Source organism: Canis lupus, chromosome 8 (genome assembly GCF_003254725.2).
Source record: "Canis lupus dingo isolate Sandy chromosome 8, ASM325472v2, whole genome shotgun sequence".
NCBI classification, from domain to species: Eukaryota; Metazoa; Chordata; class Mammalia; order Carnivora; family Canidae; genus Canis; species Canis lupus.
In genome coordinates, this window is record NC_064250.1 from 36968234 (window position 1) to 36991422 (window position 23189).

At 37.3% G+C, this 23189-nt stretch overlaps 1 protein-coding gene across 12 annotated transcripts in view; it reads left to right on the plus strand.

Moving 5' to 3' along the window:
* SYT16 (synaptotagmin 16) overlaps positions 1-23189 on the plus strand; it is a 240768-nt gene that overhangs the window by 173568 nt on the left and 44011 nt on the right. The gene's annotated exons all lie outside the window — the stretch shown is intronic.

Genomic DNA, 23189 nt, shown 5'->3' on the forward strand with positions numbered 1-23189 from the left:
TTCTTTAAAGCAAAAGTAGCTGTCTGTTGTTCCTCAGTGAAAAATTCAGGGGCCAGTTTTAAACGGTGTGTGATGCTTTGCACAATTACTTTTCATCTGAGAGGCCCCCATAGGGCCAGCCTGAATATCATAATTAGGAATGAAGTGGCCCTTTTGGATCAGTCTTGGGCGAATGTGAGGTGAAGTTGAGACACAAAGAGCATCGATCACAGCTTCCCAATACTTGCAGCAGCCATGCTTCATGGCTTTTCTGCTGCACCTGTGTGAACAAACTGCGATGCCCACCGGTGGTTTTATCGTGATTGTGAAGATTCTTGATGAGTGTATGGAGATCATGTGGAACTCTAAAAATGATATGTTACACTCCCTTTCGGGAATGCTATTCCCAGAATAGCACAGTTCTTTGAAATCCTCATTTAAATGAGCTTCATGATTTGTGGAAGGTGAGAATGCTCACACCTGCTTTGCAAATTGATAAGCTACGCCATGAGTTCATAACAGGTGGTTTGCTTGAAGTCGGGTGGTGAGTCATCAGTGGGACTACCAGCAGAATCGAATTGTTCTATTACCCGCCGACTCTCTCATCTCCCTTTTAATTAATTTTAGGGTAATTAGGGGGGGAGCTTAGTAATAGGGAGGGTTGTTGGTTTATCAACTTGGGGGCATTGCATTTCTGTGTGTGTACACACTGGTGTGTTTGTGTGTGTTTCTGTGTTTGCCCATGTTTTCTGAAACACTTTTGCCAAGTGGTATCTTCTTCCCACTTCCCAGATGGTAGTTGTGATTTTTTTTTTCTTTTGGAAATTGCTCACAAATCAGGAGGCTTCATTTGCCAGTTGACAGATTTTAACAGCAGCTGGTAGGTGACCACCCTCAACCACCCATTCCTCCTACCCTCCTCCATGGCTAGGCATCAGCAGATAGCACAGGAAAGCTATGGGATATTTAGCTCTTTTAGGGAAGATCGGATGGTGGGAAAGTTTGATAATTATTGAAAATATTCAGTATAGAGCCAAACTGAAGTGTATCTTTGTGCTCAAATTAAAGCCATTTTTTTTTTTTGCCAATCTTTCTCTTTTAAAAAACAAGCTTTCTTAACAATAGAATGGTAGCTTTGTCCACTTTATATTGTGATGCTAGGGGAAAAATAATGTTTAAAGTGTTATAAACAGAATTTTCTCATAGAAGATTCACCCATTGCATAAAGTGATGAATCCCTTGTGTAGAAATAATTTTGAAATGTTTTTGAATGTTGAGTTGTACTGAGACCAATCTGGCCTTATTTACCTTAATTTTTAGAAAAGTAAAAGATCCATAGAGGCTGTCTCCATATCAATTCAAGTCCTGTATAGCTTAGTGCTGTAAATTGTTTTTAACTGTCACTTTCTGTCTTCAGTATAGCTGAACTACTGTCTCACTTCCTTGCCAGGAGCAGAATATTGCTTTGATCATTCTGCAACAAGGGTACAGAGGTTTTTATTTTGCTATTTGTTAGACTCAAAGGTGACTTTACTCTTTCTCTCAGTTGCCGATAGACTGTTTTATCAATGAGTGAAGCCAAGCATAGATAGATGAAAGAACGTGGATTTTTAGACATTGGACTTTTGTATTAAAAAAATGAAAAGCTGCTAAGAAAGAGAATTAAGGTTATGATTTATCTGTTGCATTTGGCTATTAATAAGCATCAGGGATGCTCTATCATTTCAAGTTGAATATGTGCCATGGAACAAATTGTCTAGGATCGAAGCCTAGGTGAGCTTAAACAGGTTAACTTACCTCCTCTGTGCCTCAGTTTTCTTATCTATAAAATAGAGGAAATAATAGTACATGCCTCATAACATTGTTGTGAGAACTATGTGAGAACTGAAAAGCACACAATCTATCCAGAATAGATTTTCTTGAACTATTAAAACCTATTTAGTTTAATATTTAAACTTATTGCCTTAAAGCCCCTTTGAAACTTATATTGCCTTAAAGCCACTTTGAAAACCTATGCAATGTGTTAGAAGATAAAAAGTCACAATATGCAAATAAATACGTACCTCCCTGTATTAAACACAGCCATGTCCTCAAAACTGACTCCTGTTCAGTTGAGTTCAGAGAAAGAGACTTGCCAATTTGGGTTTCGAGTGAGCTAAACTGCATTAATTTGCAGGTCTATTCACATTTAGCACAAACACTATAGTTAGAAAAACACTGTGGAGCTGTTCAGAAATGGAGATGATGTTCACAGTATATTTTAAAGGTGGAAAAAATAGTTCAACCTCATTTGAAAGGCAGATAGTTGCTAATCTACATGAACAGGTAGTTGAATTTTTGGGCATCTTTTCACTTCTACTAATCATGAAAACAAGAAAGGCAAATGTTAGCCTGGAAGTGAGAAGAATGGATAGTGTCTTAAGGCTAAAAGTAACAGAAAAAAACAGAAGAGTCCCCTTGTGTTACAGTTCAGGAAACAGATCTGGAGGAGATTGTGAACCTGCTCTAAATCACATGAATAGGTGGTGACAGGGGACACATGTCATGACCCATACAGTGACTCAATGTCAAACTTATCTCCCTGGGTAAATTGGAAAATCTTGATCAAGTGTTGACTTTCAATTCAGTGATCCTAGACACCAGGCAGTCAAACCTCTTACTGAAGATAAGAGTGTGTCAGATAGTTTTGTGTGGCCCAAAGAGGAAGACTTTAGATTTATCTGGTACTAAAAGACTGATGGGAAATGGGGAAAGACCTATATAGGAAAGATGAACTTCATCTGAACCCTAAAAGCAGGAGGCTGCAGACAATGAAATCTGAAAAAGGCAGCAGCATGATTTTCAAACTGTAAAAATGGAAGGGAATTTAATGTAGTGCAGAATAGCAGGTGAATTACCTTGACAATGACTAGAGAGGGTAGAAGGGAATTTGGTGGTTTGGATCAATGAAAGGGGAATGATGAGATAGATGACCCTGTAGATTGAAAGAAAGGTAAGCATGGGAAGAAAAGTGGATTTACAAAAGAAAAATGGTAGAAACCTAAAAATAAAGAGGGTGAATGTTGGTATTATTGCGAGCAATTGAACATCTTAAAATTGAAAATTTCATAGAAATATAGGATGCTATTAAGATAACTTTTGTCATTTTATTCATTATGGAAAAACATTTAATCTTTCTAGGTTTTAATTACTTTCTCTGTAATATAAGAATTTCAATAGCATGCTATCCTGTAGATCTGTTATTCTAGGATATTTAGAAGAATCAAGGATCATTTATTTAAAAATTCCTTCAAATAGTGACAGTTTCAAATCAATTTTTTTGTAATATCCATTAAAGATGCTTTTGTTTACCTAGTACACAGCATATTCTTGCTTGAGTTCATAAATATTTATGTATTTGAGTTTATAAACATGAATCCACATACGGTAATGATACTGAACAATGATAATGATCTTTTAGCTCTAAATTCCTGATTGGTTTCGCAAGAAATGCTCTTATCCAGAAGTTTTGATAGATTGGAGAGCTCCTAAACTTAGTGAAAAAATATATGTAATAACAATTTTAAAAAACATTGAATTGAAGAGGGTTGCAAATGGGGTGGTTGATGATTTTTTCAGGAAAAGAATATTTTGGTAAACAAAGTTTTTAAGTCTACTTACCTAATGAAAGTGTCATTACAATGGATGAAAGAAATATTTATTCCTAATTACTTCAGGCATACTCATCCAAATTGGTTTATTTTGAATTCTGTAGTTTTAGAAATATACGAACAATTAAATATGAATCTAACACTAGATCACAAATTACAGTATAACCTTTGAAAGACATTATACTTAATGAAATTAAAAGTGTGTCTGATATAAATTCAGCATAATAAACTTAAGAAAAATACTTTTTTGTTAATATTTCAGAAAATATAATCTCAGAAAAATGTATATAGAAGACTAAATATTTTATTTGAAAATATTGAGGCAAAAGTACATCTCAAAAACCATAGGACAATTGGAAAGTAGGTGCTGTGAGACATTTTATAAAATCAGAGATAAAAATATATCTTCAGATTTTGTTACTAATGAAATAACCTGAACTTTTTTCTACTGCAGGTAAAAAGCAGAAATAAAATGTTTGACAATATGACAAATAAATCCACTAGGTATAAATTTTTGTTATCAAACTGGGAATATCCCTCCTCCCCTACCCTAGTGCACAAAGAATGGAAACTAGCATTGACTACCTCACCTTTTAATTTTCAAAATACAGACAGACATTCTAGAAGACATTTAAAATCCTGTGTCAACAAGTTCATTAGCCATTATGCAGAAAGAGTGTATGAGCAAAGTAGAGAGAGGAGGGAATGGGTTAGTGCCATGTAGGAAAATAAAAAATGTAGAGATACATTATAATTGTGAATATATAACTAATATCCAATTAAAAAAACAAAACTTCCTTATAGCACAAACAAGAATTAATTCAAAATGGGCCACAGACATAACTGTAAGACCCGAACTATAAAACTCTTAGAAAAAAAACCTAGGATTAAATCTTATCACCTGGGTTTAGCCAAAGCCTTATTAGATGTGATACTAAAACACAAGTGGCATACACAATACTAGATGCATTAGACTTCATAAAAATGGAAAACTTATGTGCTGCAAATGATACACCATCAATAAAATTAAAAGACACCCTAAGGGATGGGAGAGAGTCCTTGCAAATTATATATCCAACAAGGGACTTCTATCTAGAACATATAAATAACTCCTACAACTCAGTAACAAAATGAAAATAAACCACTTAAAAATGGAAAAGGACTTGAATAAATATTTCTTCAGAGAGGGTTTACAATCACCATCAGCACATGAAAAGATGTTCAATGTCATTAACCATCAGAAAAAGTCTAAAACAACCTAAATGTCCATTAACTGAATAGATAAGCAAATATGGCACATCCATACAATGGAATATTATTTGACCATAATGAAGTATTGATTCATGCTACAAAATAGTTAAATCTTGAAAACATTATGCTGAAGGAAAGTAGGCTAATTCATAGAGATAGAAAGTAGATACATGGCTGGCTAGGGCTGGGGGGGAATGAGGTGATTATGGGGACCAGCTGATGAGAAAGAGATGGGAGATTTTCTCTTGGAATGTTGAAAATGTTCTAAAATTGTACTGGTGGTTGCACAGCTCTGTGAACCACTGAATTGCATGCTTAAAGTTGGTGAATTGTATATCATGTGAATTATATCTTTATAAGCCTGTTTTAAAAGAATCCTCTGGGATGCCTGGGTGGCTCAGTGGTCAAACGTCTGCCTTTGGCTCAGGTCATGATCCCAGGGTCCTGGATCTAGTCCTGCATCAGGCTCTCTGTGGGGATCCTGCTTCTCCTTCTGCCTGTCTCTGCCTCTCTTTCTGTGTCTCTCATGAATAAATAAAATCTTAAAAAAAAAAAAAAACCCTCATCACAAGCAAAATGAAAACTGTTCCACATAAACATCTTCCGGCAAATAACAAAAGTTTTACTTTCATCAGTGGAATTGACTAAACATCATACCTGCAGGTTTCTTTCAGTTTGCCTTGAAGTTTTTTTAGCAATGATAGATGCAATGTTTTTCTGAAGTGTCCTTAAGTGTGTGTGCACTCATGTGCACACATGCGCTTTCCTGGGGCAGTCAGTGGGTAAGTTTTGAGTATAGAGGATCAGATCGTCCAAGGCACTTGCCCCTAGGGCACTTTTGGCATCCAATCCCCATGCAGGTTATTCGACATATTGCTAGAGGTGGTAGCTTCCTTAAATCCAATTTGCATCATGATCAGTTTTACCATTTGTTCTAGAACGTAGCATGAAGTAGCTCTAAGGGGCCATAGCCAAAATTCATTAGCATCTTATTTTTGAAAATATGAGTTCTTTCTGTTTGTGCTGTACACTGCTTTAATTTTTACCTTGTCCTAATTATTTAGTCAGATGATTCTGTTCACTTTTTAAAAATCATATAATAGCTCCTAACAAGGTTGAATTCATTTAATTAAGAAAAAACCCATGAAGATAAAGAGAGGAAGGATAGAACAGAGGGGGAAATAATTAGAGATAACATTTGTAATTCCATTAAAGAGACAAGTAGCTATCCATTGACAGGTTTAGTGGAAAGAATTTAAAATAGATTAATAGAAGCTAAATTGGATAAATGGTATGTCACTCTTATACACTCAGCCCCTGCTTACCAAGGAGTTGTGTTCTAAGTGTGGCTTTGTAAGCTATTTGGAACTTGAGAGGCATTTTCCTTTAAAAATTGGACCTCCAGTCCAGACCAGAGAAATTCATTTAATCTGTGTGTATCTAAAATACAAGACAAAGAGTCCTATAAGTGCTAATAAAGTATATAACTGATTTATTTAATACATCTGTGTTAAGCACCCATTCTGTGCCTGATTATGGTGATAGGTGCTTTTCTGTGTTAGATGCTTTTGGGGTTTCTAACTTCTCCCACAACAATGGGATAGGGTTAATTAATTATTGTTCTTAATATTTATTGAGCAGTTGTTGTCAGCCTGACACTGCACTGTCTTAGTTCTGAGGATGCAGAGATAGGGACTCTGCTCCCACTTTTAAGGAGCCATCAGTCTGGAGGGAGCATGTACAAGTAAATGGAGAGTTTGAAATTATTTTGATTAGTGCTTTCAAGGGGGTAGGCACAGAAAGCTAGAAAGAGCAAGAATAAGGGAAAGGCTTGGTTTGTCTTTGGGGGATGGGGGGTGAATCCTGCAGGAAATGAAGCCAGAAGCACTTTGATGAAGAATGAGGTCAGATTGAGCATGGAAGTTGAGGGCAGGCAGATGTCGTTCTGGGCAAAGAGACAAGAAGTTGAGAATAAAGGAAGAAGGTAACACATTGGGGAAGATGGGAACCGGATGGGCAAGGTGGCAGCTGTGGAGAAAGCCAGACTGGAGGCAGGTGTTGGGTACATACATTAGTGTAAGGTCAGTAAAGAGGCCTGGCAGAGATTCTCTACTGGTCATCACTGTGGAGGTGGTAGTTGGAGCTGTGGGTGGCTTGCCGGAAGACCATGTGTACTGAACAAAGTGCTCAGGGTGGAACCCTAAGGACTGGTGCCAAGAGATGAACAGGGAGGTTCAGGATGGGGGCAGAAGGCCATAAGGCTCCATTGCTGCCGAAGATCAGGGAAGGAATGTCCTCAGTGTTGTCACATTCTGTGAGAAGGGTAGTCATGTAGAAGTGAAAGTCATCTTTCAACAAGGGACAAGTCAGTGTACTTAGACACCTTTGCCTCTGAGTTACAAAGGCAGGTGTCAGATGCTTTGAGAACATTAGCCCCTATGTTAAGTGATTTTTAGGAGCATGGGCTTTTTGCCCCTCCACCCTAGTTATGACAAGGAACCCTGTACACAAGTCCTGTACACAAATAGAAGGAAAATCCTGGTATTTTTGTACTAGGATTTTCCTTGTATTTGTGAAATTTCCTCATCTTCTCTTTGCTATCTCCAGACCCTAGAACTGGATGTTATTCTGCAAATGGGCTTCTTTAATATATTAAAATAAGAATTTTAGAATATTTGAGATTACTGAATCTTTAAAAAATACTAATTTATCAATAAATCTTGTGGAAAGGACTTCCATAGCTTATTAAAATACTAACATATGGCTTGGGATGTCTCTTCTAGAAATCAGATACATGAAATTAGCTTTTATCTTCAGCTGATATTTTCAAAATTAGCCTTAATACAAGTATACAAACTCTTGTCCTAAATTCTAAAATCCCAAAACATTGGAAACTGGAATTATTTAGTAAGGTTGAAGATGACTTGAGTTGAAATGAGGTTATTTAGAGCCTTTACTCATCTCTCTTAGAGTGAATATTCACGTTTTAATTATTAATGTATTTTATTACAAGGTGTTGCCCCAGACTCCACTGATTTGTTAAATAATATATGGTATGTGCACCATATTGGCTTTTTAAAATCCAAGAGAACCCAAATTCTGAAATGTATCTAGCCCCAAGGGTTCCAGCAATGGACCTGGCAGTCTTAATACTGACCCATTTAGGCTATTTCTACTTTCTTCAAAGAGCCTACTTTTCCTGCCTGCTTCATGGACTTCCATGCCAGGTGAGGACCAGGGTCTATTTTTGTATGTATGTGAGGCTTTTTAAGTTTTTATTTTAATTCCAGTTAACATAAGTATTTTATTAGTTTCAGATATACAATATAGTGATTCGATAATTCTGTGCATTACCCAATGCTCATCGAGACAAGTGCCCTTCTTAATACCCATCACCTATTTCACCCTCTCCCCACACTCCTCCCTTCTGGTAACCATCAGTTCTCTATAACTTTGATTTTTCTCTTTCTCTTTCTCTCATTTTCCCCTTTGCTCATTTGTTTTGTTTCTTAAATTTCACCTATGAGTGAAATCATATGGTATTTGTCTTTTTCTCATTGATCTATTTTTGCTTAGTCATACTCTCTAGCTCCACCCATGTTGTTGCAAATGGCAAAATTTCATTTTTTTGATGAATAATATTCCATTGTAATATTGGAATGATATTCCAATATTCCACATCACACCTTCTTTATCCACTCATCTATTGATTGTTTGCCATTGTATGCTGACATCAGGTCCTGAGCCGGGCATGTCATAGGGCCTAAACTGTTTATTAAGCAGATGGACTTTTAAATAAGTAATTTTTTTTGGCATTCTCTCTTTTTTTCTCCCATCCTGCTTCTAGGTGTGGCTGTAGCTCCACTCTGCAGTCTCTGAACAGGATGTAGGCAGGGTCTTTACAGGGCCCAAGTATGACCAGTAGCTCCCTATTGCAGGCAGCTCTGATGGGTGGATTTTGCTGTTTGGAGTGAAGTTTGCAGATTCTGAGATCACACCCAAGCTGATCAGGCAACTCAGTGCCACAGTCAGTGACTATCCTCTGCTTTGGGTAAGGAGAGAAGAGTTGTAATGGCATGTGTTCCATGATTTTGTCAATCCTACCTACTATGGATAAGCAGGAACTTTGGGTCCTGCTTCATTTGTTCTTTGTCATTTTGGTTTTAAGGCCCAGACTCATACTATTTCATAGTTTCCTGGCACCTGGGAAATGGAACACCTGTTATTTGTACATAACTTTGTATTTACCAAGTAAAATAATGTGACAGAGGGAATATGGACTTGTGAGTCAGAGTTTACACATTATTTAGCTGTTGGGGGACCTCATTAACTTCATGCGTCAGGTCAGGATACAATAGCCACCTCCAATGACATTGTTAAGTTTTAAATGGGATATTATATGTAATGTAATGAGTACATAATAATGTTTCATAATGTTGCTTGGAGTCCTTCTTTGCCTATACATAATTGCTTTTGTTCCTCACCTTAAAAAGTAAGGGATCATTGTTTCCATTTGTATAGAAAAAATGGAAGCCCAGAAAAGTTAAGTAACAAATGGCAAGTCACATAGCTGACAAGTGGCAGAACCTAAAACTTAGGTCTTTTGATTCTAAATGATTTGCTCTTCACTTCTGTTCTTCTTCAATGAAGGAGAATATTTCTGGATGTAAAGGAAAATTTGGATAGAATTCAGTTCAATTCAGCCAATTCTTTCATTATGCTGACAGTGTCAAGAGCCTTCTTCTCCATTTCAGGGCTGTAAAGGCTTAATTAAGGTAGACTCTGCTTCCAGTAACTCATGGTATTTCAGGGAGAAAGAACAGGGCAGCTTGGCCAATATGAGTGATATGCTGTGGAATCAGGAAACAGTCATGATATTTGGGGCCATGGAATTCTTATAGAATTATAAATTTGTTTTTAACTGAAAGGGCCTTAAAATAGGAGCTGACCCATATTAGGTGTGCTATGTGTGTGTTTTGGTTCAGGGGAGCAGCATCAGCTATGTGTGAGGAGTCAAGGACATATAATCTGATTGGGGAAATAAGACTAAGTGAATCAAATATTAATAAGGATTTAAACAGCTAGCCAAGAGAGAAGACCTGTCGTACAGCAGTACATGCTTATTTGCTTAATGAATTATGCAGATAACATTTATTGTAGGAATTCAGAGGAGAAAGATATAAAGTTTCTTGGCCAAGATTTCATAATTATGTGTTGAAAGAGGCATATCTAGAATGAAGATCCCTTCACTATGACCTTTAATACTTTTTACACTTCATTATTATATTAGGCGCAATCCTTCTGAGTGCCAGTGACAGAAGATTCAAAAGGGGCTTAAACACACACACACACACACACACACACACACACACACACACACACACACACAATGGTTTATTGGCTCACATAAGTGAAAAACCCAGTGGATTATTCTGTGTATAGGAATGATTGGCTTCAGTTTACAGCAGGTATCAGGAATCTACAATTCTTGGTTCTCCTTTATTCGGTGTTGGCTTCTTTTTGAGGCAGGCTATCCTCCAGATGATGGCAGATAGATACAGGCTTACAACCTACTAGCTTATCAACCCCAGCTGCAGGAGTGGGAGTGCTCCTTTTCAGTACTTCCAGCAAAGGCCCAAGGCTGACTGTCATTGACCAGATTTGAGTTGTTTGCCTACCCTAAAATGAAAGTCAGCCTCACTGCAACCTCATGGTTTGAAATTTGGAGAGGTGTGGCTTCCTAAAAAGAAAATCAGGATGTCATTACCGAAAGAGAGGGAAAGATTCTAGAAGGTCAAATAAACATCTGTATAGTATAACACATATATAAAAGTTGGGACATTAAAAAAAGACATTTTAATACGAAGAACCCAAGTTTTTATGTATTTACCCACATAGCAGGTGATCTGCTCTTCATTTCTTTGTAAAGGTACAGATTTATATCCTATGGTTTTTTTGCTTGTTTGTTTGTTTGTTTGAAGGACTTCTTTTAACATTTCTTGTTTTGTTGGTGATGAATTCTTCCTGACAAGTCTTTATTTTCCCTTTGTTTTTGAAAGATATCTTCTCTGGGTATAGAATTCTGTCAGTGTTTTTCTTTTAGCACTTTAAAAATATTTCTTCACTGTGGGATTTCACAGTGAGAAACCTGCTGTTCTTATCTATACTCCTCTGTTCATAAACTGTCTTTTTTTCCCTTAGGCTACTTTTGAAAAAATTAAGACTATTTTTAGAGTAGTTTTAGGTTTATAGAGAAATTGGACAAAAAAATATGGAGAGTTACCACATATTCTCACTCCTACTGCCCTGTTTTTCCTATTAGTATCATCTTGGATTAGTGTGGTACATTTCTACAATTGATGAAGCAAAATGATATATTACTACTAAATACAGCCCATAGTTTACATTAGAGTTCACTCTGTTTTGTTCCCAATTATCTCTTACTGGTTTTCAGCTATTTGATTATGGTGTGTGTTGGTGTAATTTCCACCATACTTCTTGGACTTAGGATGTATTGAGCTTCTTGAATTGGTGGATTTATAATTTTCATCAAACATGGAAAAGATTGTCCATGCTTTTTTTCAGGTTTTTTTTTCTGCCCCTCCCTTCCTTCATGGGCTCCAATTACATGTTATTTTATGCTGCCTGAAGATGTCCCACTGCTCGCTGGTTCTCTGTTCATGTTTTTTTTCTTTTTTAAGATTTTATTTATTTATGAGAGAGGGAGAGAGAGAGAGAGAGAGAGGCAGAGACACAGACAGAAGGAGAAGCAGGCTCCATGCAGGGATCCCGATGTGGGACTCAATCCTAGGACCCTGGGATCACACCCTGAGCCAAAGGCAGACACTCATCTGCTAAGCCACCCAGGTGTCCCTCTGTTCATGTTTTTACAGTGATTATATTTCTGTTTCCTTTTGGATGGGTTTCTATTGCTATGTTTTCAGGCTCATGAGTCTTCTTTTTTTTTTTAAAGATTTTATTTATTGATTCATGATAGAGAGAGAGAGAGAGAGAGAGGCAGAGATACAGGCAGAAGGGAAAAGCAGGCTCTATGCCGGGAGCCTGACGCGAGACTTGATCCTGGGACTCCAGGATCGCAACCTGGGCCAAAGGCAGGCACCAAACCGCTGAGCTACCCAGGGATACCTCACTAGTCTTCTTTTAAAGATTTTATTTATCTATTCATGAGACACAGAGAGACAGACAGAGACATATGCAGAGGGAGAAGCAGGCTCCCTGTGGGGAGCCTGATGGGAATCTCAATGCCAGGACCCTGGGATCATGACCTGAGCCAAAGGCAGACGTTCAACCACTCAGCCACCCAGGTGTCCCTCACTAGTCTTTCTGTAGTGCACAATCTGCCATTAATTCCAATCTGTGTATTTTTTCATCTTAGTGTAGTTCATTCCTAAGTTTCATTCAAATTTTTCATATCTCTATTATGTTCAATCTTTTTAGTTTCTTGAATGTTCAATCTTTCTTTTTAGTTTCTTGAATGTATGGAATACATACAGTGATACTGTTTTAGCATCCTTGCCTACTGATTCTATTATCTATGTGATTTCTTAGACCCTTTCAATTGATTGACTTTTTTTCTGCATTATGGGTGATATTTTTCTGCTTCTCTGCATGCCTAGAAATGTTTGATTGGATGGTATACATTGTAAATTTTCCCTTTTGCATGCTAGATGTATAACAGTTCTTGAGCTTGGATCTGGAATGTGGATAAGCTACTTGGAAACTGCTTGATCCTTTCAGGTCTTGATTTTAAACTTTGTTAGGTAGGGCTGAAGTACTGTTTTATCTCAGGCTAATTGTTCCTTCCTACTGAGGCAAAAACCTTCCGAGTAGTTTAACCAATGCCCCACTTAATGAGGAGGTTTGTTTTCTATGCTTGCTATTGAACCAGGCGATGTTCCTGGTTCTGTGTGAGCTCCAGATACTATTATCTCCAATCATTTCCATCAATTCTTTTCATTTCCATTAACTCTTCAATATTTTTCCTCACATGCACTTAATAATATTCATCTGAAGACTTCAAATACCCAGCAGGTCTCTGAGTTCTCTTTGTGGCTTTCTCTTCCGTGCTATTTTGGTGAGTTCTCACAGCCTTGGCCCTCTAGCTCCATCTCCTCAAATCAGGGAGACCACCAGCTTTGCCTCAAAACTTTGTCCAGGCAGTCAGTGTAGGTAAGCATAGAACTTATTCGCTCATTTCTCATCTCTCAGGAATCCCTGTTTTTAGTTGTTTAATGTTCAATATTTTCAGAACCATTTTTTTCTGTCCAGGTTTTTAGTTATTCCACGTGTGAGGCTAAATTTAGTACTTGTTGTTTCATCTTGATTAGAGGAAGAAGTCCCCTTGATGAATCCTTAATAATTGAAAGGCTGGCCTTGGCTTCTCTTGGAATTTTTTTTGACATGGAAAGTTCAGTCTTTTGGCCTTTCATTTCTTGCTTTCCAACACATGCCCTTCATTTATTTTTCTTGTCTTATACTGCTTTTGAGATCTCCAGTATAGAATCACAAGGAAGTGGGCAGCCCGGGTGGCTCAGCGGTTTAGTGCTGCCTTCAGCCCAGGGCATGATCCTGGAGTCCTGGGATCCAGTTCCACATCAGGCTCCCTGCGTAGAGCCTGCTTCTCCCTCTGCCTGTGTCTCTGCCTCTCTCTCTCTCTCTGTGTCTCTCATGAATAAATAAATAAAAAGTCTTAAAAAAAAAAAGAATTGCAAGGAAGTGATAAGGTTAAGTGTTCTTGTCTTTTGTTTGTAAGGAATGTTAAAGTTTACTTTTGAGTGTAATGCATGGTACATTTTCTTTTCTGGGTGGAGAAAATTTCCTTTTATTCATGTTACTGAAAATTATTGTCATAAATAGGTTTTGAAACTTATTTAATGATTTTCCACATCTGTTGAGATGTTTTTCATCTTCATTAATGTGGTTAAGTACATTTAAGATATTTTCCTGGAGCTTAAACTTATTCTCAATGCATTTGTTTTTGACATATCATGAATTTTGTTTCCTGCTTAGTTTATAATATTTGCAACTAGCATTGTAAGAGATTGGTCTACTATATAAATTCCCTTACTTGAGTTTATGCTATCCTTTTTTTTTTAATTTTTATTTATTTATGATAGTCACACAGAGAGAGAGAGAGAGAGGCAGAGACACAGACAGAGGGAGAAGCAGGCTCCATGCACCGGGAGCCCGACGTGGGATTCGATCCTGGGTCTCCAGGATCACGCCCTGGGCCAAAGGCAGGCGCCAAACCGCTGCGCCACCCAGGGATCCAAGTTTATGCTATCCTTAAAAAGTATTACAAGAAGCGTTCCTTCTAGATTGGCTTATATAAAAGAGCAGTTATCTTTTCACCTGGAAGTTGGAAGGAATTATACAAAACCACTGGATGTGTTGTGTCACCTTTTGAATTTTTTTCTACCTGTTATTTCTCTAGTGGCATTTGGTCTGTATGTTATTTATTTGTTCTTTTTAAAAATTGTTTAAACTTGTTTTTGTTCTCTTATGATTTTTAAATGTCCATTTTATCTATAAACTTATTCTTTGTCTTAATCTTGGCAATGGATTATCTTTAGGAGACTGTCTTCATCTTCTCTAGGTTTCAATATTTTCTTTGTAGTAACATTTTTATTAGTATCTGCTCTTTGTCTTTTTTATTTCTTCCATGTACTTTACTTCGGTTGAAACTGTTGATCAATAGCATCTTAAATTGACCATTTATCATCATATTAATCTTTCAGTCTTTTTCTTGATTTCTAACATATACCTTAAATGAATCCATAAATTTGTCTTAAGTACCACTTTAAATATATAGCCCACAAGTGTATGATATGTGGGGTGTTCATTATTTTTCAGTTATAAATATTTTATCATTCCAATTAGGATTTCTTCTTTGACCCATCAATTATTTAAAAATGTGGATTCTGGTTTCCAAAAGACATTTTTATAATTTTTTAAAAGTCTTTTATTTCTAACTGTTTTGAGATTAGAATGTGGTATAATTATATTTTTGAGGCTTCCTCTGTGGCCTAATACATGGCTAATTTTTGTAAATCTTCCACATATTTAAATCACTGTGTGTTCTTAGATTGTTTTCCATCTCATCTCAAGATAGTTTAATTCCTCTTTGTTTTATAGTTTGTGAGTTTTCAGGATTAGCTCATCTTTAGAAGGGGTATATTTGTGCTTGATGAGGGGTGTAATCCTGTGTATACTAATTTATGGAGGTATTCCTATAGAGTAATTTTGCACTTACTTCTCTTGGGTCTCCTGGATTTCATAGGTGCTTACCCACTTCCCATATTAATTTCTTAGCTTCAGATATCTGTGCTCTGCTGGTACTAAATCTCTGTGAGAGGTAGACTCATTTTTATTTCTCATAGAATAATTTTTTTTTGTCATCCACAACCCTAATGGGTAGTAACCTTCCTTGCTACTTCTCTAGGCTCAAACTGTTAGCTTAAATTTACTAGTCCTCTTTTCATAGAAAGGGCAGCTTTTATTAAAGAGTAGTAGCTTTATGCTAGGGTCCTGAATCCAGCCTTGCATGAACCAAGGCCATTAATATCCTAGATATCAGCCAAATAAATTGATTATCCCTCTGGGATAATACCAGATATCTTTCTAATTTTGTCAGCATTTCTATGAGTTTGTAGCAGGAGGGGTTTTATATGGCCTCAGACTTCCAAAACCTGGTCTAGTTTTTAAAGTTGAATAAACTGAAGTTCACCCAAGATCACTCATTTGGGAAGTGTCAGAGCTGGGATAAAAACCTATATGTGACTTGCATCTTTTTGGTGTTCTTCTCACTTTGCCCTTGGCTTTTGTATGATATTTGTGATAGTTAATATTATGTACCATTTTATTGTGCCACAGGTGCCAAAATAATGGGTCAAATATTATCCTGGGTGCATGTGGGAGGATATTGCTGGATGAGATTAAATTTGAATTGGTAGACTGAGTAAAGCAAACTGCCATCCCTAATGTGGGGTGGCCTTCACCCAATAAATTGAAGACCTGAATAGAATAAAAAAGCTGAGTAAGAGAGAACTTCGTCTGCCTGATTCCTTGAACAAAAACATTGCCCTTCACCTGGTCTTGGACTAGAATGTACACCATTGGCTCTCCTTGTTCTCAGACCTTCAGTCACCCTGGAACTATACCACTGGGTCTCCTGGGTCTCTTGGGTCTCCTGGGTCTCCAGCTTACCAATTATAAGTCTTGAAACTTCTCAGCCTCCATAATTATATGAGCCAATACCTTAAAATAAATAAATATAAATAAATTAAAAAAATATATAAAACCACTATTGGTTCTGTTTATCTAGATAACCTGGCTAATACACTACTGTACTAATTCTAAGTTCATTTGTTTATTAATTATCAAAGGATTTGCTTTATTCCTCATAGTATGTTAGACACTAAGGTGATAGAATAGAGAAGAATGAATTAGGACCACAAATTCCTTGAACATGCTAGAGGAGCCACAGCTACAGAAACCCATTTAGAAAATGCAAGTAAGATAAATAACAGAAATCAAGTTCTATGTGACAGTTAAGAATATAGATGGAACAAAGGACATGATTATACCCAGTGCAACATTTTCTAATTCAGTGGTGCCAGACTTGTTGAGGTGGCTCAATGCCGAAAACTGATGTGATTTTTGTGGCACCCATGCAATTTTAATGTATTTATTTTCATTATGAAGCAGGACTCATTTTGCCAGTGGAAAATATGACTAGATGATGTAAGCCATATAACAGTCACAGCCATGAGTATGCATATCTATGACAAAACAAGCTGAGGAAAGAAGCATGATTAGCTACTTCATTTCTTTGTTAATTTTTTTTTTTTACTTGGGTGTGCACATCAGCATATGTGATAACAGGCATCCAAGGGATAGAAACTTTATGGGAAAAGTCAAACATTTAGAAAAATTTCCATTAACTTTTTCTCCAAGTGGAGAGAAGTTATTCATTACCTGATATTATCAGTGGCATCATTGAGGGCTACTATTCTAATATATGCATACCAACGCTGAATATATGATGTATGAATTATGTGCCTTTTCTTGGAATACAGCTTTTATTTTTCTTCTAAAGAAGCTCTTACTTAGCCAAGTGAGCATTTTCAGCCTATTTCTTTCAGTTATCATAATATATTTGGATATATTTACTGTAGATTTGGTACCGAGGAGAGTTTCAGACTGCCTCACCTAAATTATCTCTGTAGCTTGACTGGGCTCTCTTCAAGATAAAACAATAACTTTGGAAACTGCCTTGAGAATGATTTGCAGCATGGGATTTTGGAAAGATGAGTGAATGAACTGAATAAATAGAATTTCAAAAACTCACAACACCTGCACATCTCAAGATCTGTTTATTATCTCTCTCAGTCTTGGTTATCCATCCCAGGCCCTTCATTTTAGTATCCATGGCAATAGAATTTGTTTTTTGTCTTCCTAATCAGAACACTTGTAGATTAAAATGTTGATTCACATTTGCTTGTAAGGATTCATTGGAGTGATAGAGAAGTATTGGGGGTTGGGAAAAAGAAAGCAAGAACAACCATTCTGATTTTATGTGTTTTTTTTTTTTTTGTTTTTTTGTTTTTTTTGCATTTGCAGAGAAATTTAATTATCAGGTCACCACAGTTCTCAGCAGAATAAATTACAACATGGCCATTAATTTGTATGTAAATGCCACTATAGCAGAAAACAACACAACACTTGGGTCCTATCAAGAAATTCCCTTGTTGGAGGCACACATATTAGAGACCAGAGCTGGAGAGAGTCAGGGAGGTTAATATTTTAGTACTTGCTCTTGTCCAGGTGAACCCTGTTGCAGTGATGAACCAGAAAGTGATTGTGAAAGTCAAGTGTTCAGGAAACATTTGTAGTTGAGAGAATCAGATAGTGAGAAATGAGGGCCTATTGAGTACAGACACAGGTCTGTTCCAAAAACTACCTTTTATGGTGCAGCCTTTTTGTGATCCCCATAGTCTGAGCCAATCACCTCACCCCAGATGTCTTCATGATGTCTTCTCTCTTACCTTGGATGGGTTTGGCCTGGTGGGAAAGAGAAAGGAGTTCTTTTGTTTTAGTAAACAATTAAATTATGAGTTGATTCCTTTGATCTCATGAGGTATTGGCTTCATGCTTTGTTCTGTTGGGCTTGTTTCAGTTTTATTTTTAGTCTTAGCTCTAAGGCTAATCTGTCTAGAGTTTTAATGGAATACCTGGGGTCTCTAACTTGGCCAGATTCAAAGTCCTGGCTCAGTCTTCCCTGATATAGGCTGCAGCCTAGACGTTTGGCTCAAATTTTTAGCCCCCTAGCTCTTATTTTTTGGGGGTTCCTTGGATTTTTCCCCCATGTATTCATATTTCAGGTTTTAGTCCAGCATTTGCCGAGTTCATATGCAGATTCTGAAGTTCTTTTTCTGTGGTTCCCTCCTTTCTGGAGTTTCCCTCTATATCTCCAGCTGCCTTGAATTCTGTCCTCTGACACCTTAATTCAATAAGACTCCTGTGTCTGCTAGAGTCTGAGATACCCTATACTTCATAAACTTGCTGGTATTTTTAGCAGAAAAGACTTGTAACCATGTATCTCTCCCAGTGAGGTTTCCTTCTTTCAAAAGTTGGGTCCTCAAAAATTATATGGTCTCATTCATTTGGGGAATATAAAAAATAGTGAAAGGGAATAAAAGGGAAAGGAGAAAAAGTAAGTGGGAAATATCAGAAAGGGAGACAGAACATGAAAGACTCCTAACTCTAGGAAACGAACTAGGGGTGGTGGAAGGGGAGGTGGGCGGGGGGTGGGGGTGACTGGGTGGCGGGCACTGAGGTGGGCACTTGACGGGATGAGCACTGGGTATTATTCTGTATGTTGACAAATTGAACACCAATAAAAAATAAATTTATTAAAAAAAAAGTTGGGTCCTCTCCAGATTGTCCCTGCTCTTGCTTACTTTCTATGCTTTCAAATAGTTGACTTAAATTTTTTTTTCTTGAATTTGTAATTCGTAGGTGAGTTCAAATCACTTATTCTGCTGTTGTCAGAACTGGGACCTTCAATATTGTAATTTTTCCCTAGTATAATGATCTGTAACTAGTTTTAATAGAATATTTTCTTTTTGGCTCACTCATGTCTAACTGTTACAAGTGCCATCTCTGTGCAAATAGAAAATGGAGTTGTCAAAATCTCTCACACAAGGTGGAGGGTGACAAAACAGGTGTGCACAGGAGAACTGGGTGCTAGTCCTTCTTCTGCCAATTAGCTATTTGACTATGGGTGAGTCCCTTAAGTGACCTGAGACCCAGTTTCTATTCTGTAGAATGAGGAAGTTGGGTTATATTAATGTTTTTCAAACTTTTAAAAAGTGTCAGGGTTCCAATTTTTTTCCCAACAGAATCTCATACAAATGTAAATAATATTAGAGCAAAATAGCCTTGAGGGTATATGACCCAACTTGCTCAGTGCAACCACCCATACCTCCACTTGTATAGTGGCATTGAAGCTCCTTTGTAGAGCCCTAGACTTCCACAGAACATAGTCTGAAAAAAAAAAGCCCTTAAGGCTTAATAATAAATAAAAATATTTTTCTCTCCTGTGTGAATCCAATATTAGCTGGATCGTACCTCTAGAAATGTGGGCTATGTTCTTAGGATCTGAAGTGGGCAGTTGTCTCACATGACCTCCCTTCTGCTTTATCACATTAACTTCTTGTTCTTATTTCCATTCTTATCCAGCCACTTTGGGCAGACATTTGCTGTGGGTATTTGAGAAATCTAGTATATATAAGGGATTTCCTGCAATTGTAGCTAAAAGTAGCACCCAGGTACTGCACCACTGAGCACCACCCACCCCCACCTGTCTCCACTTCCCATCTATACCATGTGAGCAGGACTTCCTTCCATCTAATTACTCCTGTGTGGGTGGGAATGAATTAATAAGCTTGGAGCTGCACTGATCATTTGTAAATTCAAACTCCATCTGTAAAATTCCAGCAGACAGGCTTAAGAAATCCTCCCCTTGCATCACCAGTTGGTGGTTTTGTTGCCTTAAAAGAAACAAGAAAATGAGCAGGTGTTAGGCACTGCCCACATCCTGACAGCATTGCCAGCTCTTACAGAGCACTCCACCTCCAGGCTTGGGGAAAAGGATAGTGAGGTAAAGAAGGTAACATTATTCACATTATTGCCTTATCCTTCTCCTCTCCCAGCCCTTGTTTCCTCTACTTTTCCCCTACAACAACCCTGATGATGAGTTTTCAAATTAGACCCTGCAAGAACAGGCACATTCTTTCCTTTGCAAGTGAATGCAAAGCTTTATAGAAGAGTTTCCACCCAGGGCACTGCCATGATGGGTGATGATAATAATAATAATAATAATAATAATAATAATAATAATATATTTTAGCATATCATGTACCAGGCATGTGCTAAGTAGTTTATTTCATTTATATTTTTAAAAGACTTTATTTATTTATTTGAGAGAAAGTATAAGCAGGGGGAGGGGTAGAGGGAGAAGCAGGATCCCCACTAAGTAAGGATTTGTGACTCTATCCCAGGACCCTAGGATCATGACTCAAGCTGAAGGCAGATGCGTAACCCACTAAGCCACCCTGGTGCCCTGATTTATTTCACTTCTTTCAACATTAGGAAGTTAGAAATCACAAAATAAGGACACTGAAGTTCAGAAAGAATAGGAACTTACTTAGGTCTCAAATTAGCAAATGGAAGACACCAATTTCAAACTCAGGCATCTTGACTCCAGATTCCACACTCTTTTAACCACTCTAACCTTGACTGATGTTATACTTGACAGGCAGTTTCTGTGGCACAGGGGCCTCAGCTTCTTTACTTAAATGTGAAAGATAAAGATGGCATTGTTCTGCCCCTTGCTACTTAAACTAGAAAAAAAAATAATTAAAAGTTAGAGGGAGGGACATTCTGACTCCATTGTAGTAGGGATTCAATATTGATGGGTTGTCAGTTAGCTCTCTGTACCTTTCTGAGATATGAACTTCCTACCAGTGGAAGAAGCCCTCAGTAGCACCTTGGCTGTGTGTGAACAAAGGGATGAGGGTGGGTGGCCAAGCATCAGAAACGTTGCAAAAGAATATGCCTTCTCTTTGGTGGTGGATATTTGAGTGCTATCTATGATCCCTTTGTATTCTGTGTTTGAGTGAAATGAATAATCTCAACTTTAAGATGTATCCACATCCATGGTAATTGTGCAATTTTTCCTTATTATTTTAGCAAACTAATTGGATGAAGATTTTAATACAAATTCCCACTGTGCTATTTCCTAGGTTACTTAGCTTGAAAGGAGTTTAAACTAGATATTTCTATGGTGTTTTAGGAAGTATTATCTTATCTCTGAAATAAATGTCACAACTGAGATTGAAACTTTGTGATTTTCAAAAAATTAAGTTGAATGCAAACCAGATCAGCTATTTAGTTGTTGACATTGACTCATTACAAGGCAAATAGCAAGAATCTTTTAAAAAATATGCTTATAAAAATTCGTTCCAGCTCAACCTATGTGATTTTGTGTTCTTAGTGATAAAACAGAGTTGTGTAGATTTTTACTAGGATTTAAGAATTTTTTTTTCTTGAGGCAGCAGATGGTAGAGAGAGCATTATGTTCATTTACACTGACTTTGGAGCAACACAGCCTGGGTTTGAATCTTGGTTCCACTATCTACTAACTGTTACGACAATAGCCAATCATGAACCTGACTTTGTCTCCGTTTTCCCATTCAATGAATGGGAATGATAAGGAGCTATTCTTTAGGTTATTTAGTATAACCTAAAGAGTTAAGGAGTAAATAAATTAAAATATGTAAAGTTCTAGAATAGCCCCTGCAGTATTCATGATATGTGCTGTGTATGGAATTGCTTTTGTAATAGTGCCACTAGTTACTTTCATTGCTGCTTAGTGGTTTTTAGGAAGGATGGCGATTTTCATTTTTGAATGGAGAATTCCCTGAGATCCTTGGAGAGTGAGACTTAGAATAGTATAAGCAGTTTTATTTATAATCCCATGGAGAGCAATAGGCCAGTTATACTGCAGCCTGCCTGTATGTATTCATTTCCACATGGACAGACTTCTCTTCTCACAAAGGAAGGAACCTCCAGGCAGATTTCAGGCTAGAAGTGTCAGAGTGCCCTCACCTCACTCTGAAAAGTAAACTAGGTATGGCTTTAGTGTCCTCATGCAATAACTTCTGATGATATGCACATTGGCTAAAAACGTAGGGTCTGTGTTCAAGTCCCATTTTGTTACCTTGCTAACTTTGTTGCCTAGGGTAAGATACTTTTCTGTGCCTCTGATTTCCATCTCTAGGATGAGAATAATAATAATCCTTACTTCATGGTGTTGATGTGATGATTACATGGGATAATATATGTAAAGTCCAAGAAGGTGCCTGGAATATAGTCTATGTTTAGTGAAATGGAAATCTTTCCTCTGTGGAAGATCAGTGACTCACTGGGGAAACAAAACCTCAAGGAACATATAATGTTAAGTAATGAATTCTAAAAAAAAAAAAATTAATGAATTCCAATTATCGATTTTATAGATGAGGAAATATCCAGTCAATTTGAAATTGATGACTATGGCTACTTACATTTTATTTATTTTTTTATTTTTTTATTGGCTACTTACATTTTAAAAACTGACCTAATAATACAAATGGAATGGATCTCAGACTTAGAAAGAACTCCAACAAATGCTTCCTCCAATGCATATTTCCCAGGCGCTTAGCTGGTCCTATGCACTAATGGTGAAGGGAGTTAAATTTTGCTTCGTTGGTCTCTGGGCCTCTCCCATATGTGATGGTCTATCCCACAACAGGTGCTTTGCACAGCATGTTAAGACATGGGAAGGCTGCCTCTTATGATGGTTTTCCATGGGGATTGTTTTTTAGTATTAGCAGGATATCTAGTGTCTTCTCACATTTAGTTTTTTAGATCTTATTGATACTGGTCACAGCCAACAGCATTGAGTGAGTTGACAGTGCTGTGCTCTTGGATCAGCAGCTTCATAAAAGAGCAAAACAAATCCAGGAGGAAGGGATTAGGAATTAGGATGAAGTGACAGTGGAGCTGACACCTCAGGGGGTGAGAGGAGCCAGCCAGGAAAACACCAGGGGCAGGAGGGTTCCAGATGGATGGAACAAGGGCAAAGAACTGAAAGGGAAGAACTATCTTGGCTTGTTGGAGAAAATGAAAGGGCCAGTGAGCTGATATGGGGAGAGTAGTACAAATAATTCAAAGGGTGTTTGGGTT